This window comes from Schistocerca piceifrons, chromosome 2 (assembly GCF_021461385.2).
Source record: "Schistocerca piceifrons isolate TAMUIC-IGC-003096 chromosome 2, iqSchPice1.1, whole genome shotgun sequence".
NCBI classification, from domain to species: Eukaryota; Metazoa; Arthropoda; class Insecta; order Orthoptera; family Acrididae; genus Schistocerca; species Schistocerca piceifrons.
Window position 1 is genome coordinate 277,818,427 of NC_060139.1, and position 6,100 is coordinate 277,824,526.

General features: G+C 45.5%; 2 non-coding genes across 2 annotated transcripts; one reads left to right on the forward strand and one right to left on the reverse strand.

The window, feature by feature from the left end:
• Positions 1-2,368: 2,368 nt before the first annotated feature.
• Trnat-ugu lies at positions 2,369-2,442 on the reverse strand. Its single transcript has one exon. It is a non-coding gene; the product is annotated as a tRNA-Thr (tRNA).
• A 144-nt stretch (positions 2,443-2,586) lies between these two features.
• Trnat-ugu lies at positions 2,587-2,660 on the forward strand. Its single transcript has one exon. It is a non-coding gene; the product is annotated as a tRNA-Thr (tRNA).
• Positions 2,661-6,100: the final 3,440 nt, after the last annotated feature.

Sequence of the window (6,100 nt, forward strand, 5' to 3'; positions counted from 1 at the left end):
CTGTTTTGACCAATGACTGTCAAACTGAAACCTAACAGACATTTTTACTTAAACGGGTCTAACAGTCCCCGTTAAGATATTCGTCTATAGAGTAGAAGGAGTTGCCTATCAAAAAGTCTTTCAAACTCTGTTTAAACTGAGCTTTATCTGAAACAAAGTTTCTAATGGTTGCTGGAAATTTATTGAAAATGTGTGTTTTTGAATATTGGACCCCTATTTGGACCAACGTAAGTTTTTCAAGGTCTTCACGTAGATTGTTCTTATTCCTAGTATTGATACTATGTATTGAGCTATTGGTTGGAAATAGACATTAATTGCAACAAAGTCCATTTAGGAATAAATATAGCGAGGAAGAGTGGTTAGAATACAAAGTTCCTTGAACAGGTTTCTACATAATGTTCTTCAATTTACACCACAAATGGTTCTTATCACACGCTTTTGCATCCTACAAACTTTTGCTCGGTTTGGTGAGTTACCCCAGAATATGATCCCGTATGACATAATAGAATGAAAGTAAGCAATATATGCAAGTTATTTTTTAAAATCTGTATCTCCTACCCCTGACATCGTTCTCACTGCAGATACAGACTTGTTTAGCCGCTTCAGCAATTCTGCAGCCCGTGCGCATGAAACCAAGTTTCTAATGGTTGCTGGAAATTTATTGAAAATGTGTGTTTTTGAATATTGGACCCCTATTTGGACCAAGGTATGTTTTTCAAGGTCTTCACGTAGATTGTTCTTTTTCCTAGTATTGATACTATGTATTGAGCTATTGGTTGGAAATAGACATATTACTTGCAACAAATTACATTTAGGAATAAATATAGCGAGAAGGAGTAATATAATAAAATAATAGAATGAAAGTAAGCAAAATATGCAAGTTATTTTTTAAAATCTGTATCTCCTACACCTGACATCATTCTCACTGCAGATACAGACTTGTTTAGGCGCTTCAGCAATTCTGCAGCCCGTGCGCGTGCACCAATAACCGCCCAGCAGTCGTCAGCCACGCTGGTCGAGGAATGGAACGGCCCGTCACAAGAACCCCACACCAACCTTGTGGCTAGCATGGGAGCACGGCGCAGAGCGTTTAGTTTCGTCGTTGATGATCACACACCCTACCAAGAACCATGTCGCATCTTTTGTACTGTCCACGGGACCAACATAAATCGCGGTGATTTCAGTGTAATTATTGTCTTGGAATTAAAGTATCGTTCCTTTTCGTCTCTCTGTATATTTCCTGTACTGTACAGTAGCAGTTCGTTCTATGTATCGCCCTGGTTTCATCGAGATAAGTTACTTCGCAGCGACATATCATGCAAAAGTTAGTTTCGTCTTGCCTGCCGGTGTATGTTAGCACGATCCTTAGCGTGTGAATATGGCTGCCCTTTGGCTGAGAAGGGGCCTATATACAGGGTGACGATTATTGAACTATATGAAATAAAATCGTCATAGCTTCTGAATGGTTTGCGTTAGGACGTTCAAACTGCGCTGTTCGCCGCGGGGCATAATGGGAATTAGTATGCGCAGTATGGTTTGGTTCAGGGTACGAAGACCACTTTCATTTGGACGGGTTTGTCAATAATGAAAATTGGTGCATTTTGGGAATTGAGAATCTGCATTTCGCGATGGAGAAGTCTCTTCACTCGCAACGGGTGACCGCGTGGTGGGTAATTCCAGTCACGGAATAATCGGTGCGATATCCCGTGATGGCACGGTGACTACCGAACGGTACGTGAAGGTTTTGGAAGATGATTTCATCCCCATTATCCAAAGTGACCCTGATTTCGACAGGACGTGATTCATGCAGGACGAAGCTCGACCCCATCGAAGCAGGAGAGTGTTTGATGCCCTGGAGGGGGACTTTGGGGACCGCATTCTGGCTCTGGGGTACCCAGACACCACTGGCATGGGCCTCGATTGGCCGCCATATTGTCAGGATCTGAACACATGCCTATATTAAAGAAAGAGTGTGCAGCAATAACCCCATAACCGTCGCTGAGCTGAAAACAGTCATTCAGGAGATCGTAGACAGCATCGACGTTCCGACACTTTAGCGGGTCATACAGAGTTCCGCTATTCGTCTGCGTCACGTCTTCGCCAACGATGGCAGGCACATCGAACATGTCATAACCTAAATACGAATATCTGTAGTGACGTTTACGTGTTAAATAAAGTGTGTGCACGCCGTAGTTTGTAACTAATTTACGTTTTTTTTCACTTAGTTCTATAATTGTCATCCTGCGTTTGACTTGACTGCCGGGTGATGCTACAGGGATCAAAATGTAATTTAAATGATGACTAAGTGACAACCTCAGTTGCCGACAGGTGTTGCTGTTATACCTCGATGTGGACAGCTGAAAATGTGTGCCCCGACCGGGAATCGAACCCGGGATCTCCTGCTTACATGGCAGACGCTCTATCCATCTGAGCCACCGAGGACACAGATGAATGGCGCGACTGCAGGGGCTTATCCCTTGCACGCTTCCCGTGAGACTCGCATTCCCAGCTGTCCACAATTCTACATATGTATTGTACCTTATAGACATTTGCCCACCCACTCATTACTCGCGCTATTCATCTGTGTCCTCGGTGGCTCAGATGGATAGAGCGTCTGCCATGTAAGCAGGAGATCCCGGGTTCGATTCCCGGTCGGGGCACACATTTTCAGCTGTCCACATCGAGGTATAACAACAAAACCTGTCGGCAGCTGAGGTTGTCACTTAGTCATCATTTATTCCAGGGAAAAGCTGCACGGTCATCAACAGTAACTGTTCTTTCGAGAACAAGTTACTGTCTTCACAAAATGTAATTGTTTTTGTCGTCAGCCCAAGTGCTGCTGTCCTTCCCTACCATTTGCTACATGTGCTCTTCACTCCCACACATCTGCTGTTGTTGTTGTTGTTGTGGTCTTCAGTCCTGAGACTGGTTGCTGTTACTGACTAAATAATGAGGTGCCGGCTTGTCACAGCACAGAAGGCGGGTGTGTTTAGCACCTGGTTGCCCACACCTGTACAGCAGCCAGCCAGCCAACTAGCAGCTACAGACACGGCGTGAGATGGGCGCCGCGCGCTCGCCGCTGCCTGCGCCGACCCCGTTCCACGCATCGCGGCGGCTCTCCGCTGCTTCGCATCCAAATAAGGCTTTACTGTATATCTTTGCTCTCCTCTCCTCTCCTCACCTCGGCAGCGTACGCCCGCAGGCGAGGGAAATCTCGCCAGTGTGGCGGCGGTCGGCCGATTTATGGAAACGATCGCCTGCGCTCGCGAGCTGTGATTTGCGAGAGCCCTGCCTGCCTGCCTACCTGTAGCTGGCTGTCAGTCGAATAAATCTGCTGTGTCCGAGGCACGATGGCCGTCTTACTGAATGCTGTACTCTACCATACAGGGCTGGCGAGGGTTGCCACCCCGCACTTCTGTCGTCCTAAACAACAACCTATGAAGGTACATCCTATTTTTTATCACCGAAATGACCACTTTGGATCACAATACAACTTTATTTTGTCCTCTTTGTCCAGTGTTTCCTCTGTTCGTAATACTCCCTCATACGATGGCTGTGCTGTTGCTTGTTCTTTCGGTCTATGTAGTCTTGTTTGGACTTGAAACACAAATAATGTATTCTGTTTATAACACGAGTGCTTTCGGGATGTGATGGATCTCTCAAGGTCTTTCCGAACTTCTGTAATCCACGTCTTTCCGTTCCAGACATAATGAAATATTTGATTCGGTGGCTATTTTTGTCGATTCCGTACAGGTATCTAAGAAACATTAGCCTCCTTTTCCTCAATCTTCGAGATCATCCACACTCTAGCTTGCACTTCCTCAAGAGGCGTTCAGCGGCGCACAGGCATTTTTTTTTTTTTTGACCATAGTACTGTAGCGTCTTATTTGGTCTCTGCAGGAGATGCAATTTTTATTGTAACAGTTTTCAGTCAGCCCATACGCTCTCTCCATATTTTGAGAGGTGGCATGAGCCCCCTCTCATATTTCTATCTTACGATTCTCCTCTCTAATTGCATGCGGTGGAAAGTTGCTATTCCTTCACACGCGGACTTCCCACGCAGCGTCTCTCGTCACCCGGGTGGTCCAGTGACAGGCGGGCTCGGTCTGACTTTGAAAGGATAAGCCGACAGGTGTGAGGGGGTCGAGTGAATGCTTTCCAGACGCCGACATTGTCAAGAGGCACACCCACAGGGCCAGAAGTAGCGGCTGGGCTAGAGGTTCCGTTACTTCGCAGAAACTTAGCGAAAACACTTTCTGGCGGGCTACCAGCGAGGCGTGGGAATGACTTGTGTACCCAGGCAGCTGTGGCGGGAAAATTCCCGCGCTTTCTGCAAAATAGTAACTGTGATTGGCTTGCTCAGGGCATAGCTCTGTGACGTAGCAAGATCGGCGCAGAAATTGGCGCCAAGAATCTCCATTGGTGGAATGGTAGCATTCCGGCAATGGAGTGGAATTTTCCGCCGGTTTTCGAGTTGCTGATTGGAACGTTTAACCACGGCCACTGTCGTGGGGGCGGGAATGTTCTGTGTTCGGTTTTGTACGGGTGCTCTGGTGGGTAGTTGGCTCTCGCCTTTCGGTCGAGGACGTCGAAGCAACCAGCCAACGGCTCCGGTACGGCAGATCGTGTCCTGGGAGTCAAGAAGTCGGTTTGGTAATGTATGTCCGCAGCACCGGCAGATAGGGATTTTCCTAGGTGACAATCAGAGCTCAGCAGAGCGCGCCTGTTCGTCTTTTTCTAACTTTGTTCTGTCTTGGGTAGCAGCAATTAATGTTGGGTTGGCTATGTGTTTTCTCTAAGAATTGAGTTGCTAGGAATTGGCTGCACATATCACTTCGTCATAATCCTCACAATCTAGTTTAGGGACAACTTCACATTCATAGCGTTTGTTTAAGTATCCAATTAGAGCCAATTTGATGTATTGTTAATGTTTCATGTGTTGTTGTTTATTATTTTGTGTTTAGTCTTAATAAATCATATTGTTATTTTGGACAGAACTTTCATTCTGTTAATAGGTAGAGCAACCACATTATTCCTCACTATGTTCATGAAGCCTTCGCTTAATTAACTTATTTATCAAATTAAATTATTGCAGGTGCCAAACTCTCTTCTACTCCACTGGCAGGGTTGATTAGAGTCAGTTCGCGTATTTTTTTTATCCTTGTGCAACAGCAAAAGTTGGAGTTAGAATAGGGGGGGCTTAGAGCATCATGTACATATGTAGATTCTAGAAGAATTGAGTGTTAAATACACTGCTAGCCCCGGCACCTCGCAATTTCAGATCCGATCGCCTATCCCAGCTTTTTTTAATCCATTTTCTTCTGTGGTCTCACCGAGATACTTGAATTTCTTTACCCTCGTAATCTGGCCTATCTATGTTTCGAGGAATTTCGGTCCATATTTGTCACTTATCATAAATCTGGTCTTTTCTGTCGAGATCCTCAGTCCCGATTCACTAGCGATTCTTTCTAGGATGTTGATCTCTATGGTCGCTTCCTCTGAGCTTTGTCAGGGGAAACCAAAGTCATTCATGAAGCCCAGGCAGTTGACTTCAGTTCCATTCGACTCTTTCCCTAAGCAGATCGGGCTTATTCCTTTATTTTCAAGTTCTGATTTCTAAATGTTCTCAGTCTTTCCTAGACCACACCTGCATAGTACCGGCGATAGGCTGCCATCTTGTCTCACGCCTGTCTCGATTTCAAAAGATCGGGATCTCCCATGGATTTCACCTCGGAGGTTTTGCCTGTTAAGGGCTATATAATTATGTTTTATTCAATTTGGGTTTGACCCCACATTTCCCGATGACACCTTCCAGGGTCTATCTGTCTACCAGGTCCAAGCTAAAAGACCTGAATATTGTTTTTGTTATGGACTTCACTCTGAATACAGCATTGTTGCAGCTTTTCGCATTAGTGTACCCTGTGCAACCTTGTCCATCTCTGTATATCTGCTGCAGCCTACATCGATATGAATCTGCCTACTGTAGTGAAACCTAGGTCTCCCTCTACAATTTTTTACACGCCACAAGTAGCAGAATGTCTCGTATCAGAGGATCCCCCCTTTGAGCCAAGCAAAACAAAGTAGTAAGTCTGTCGCGCAA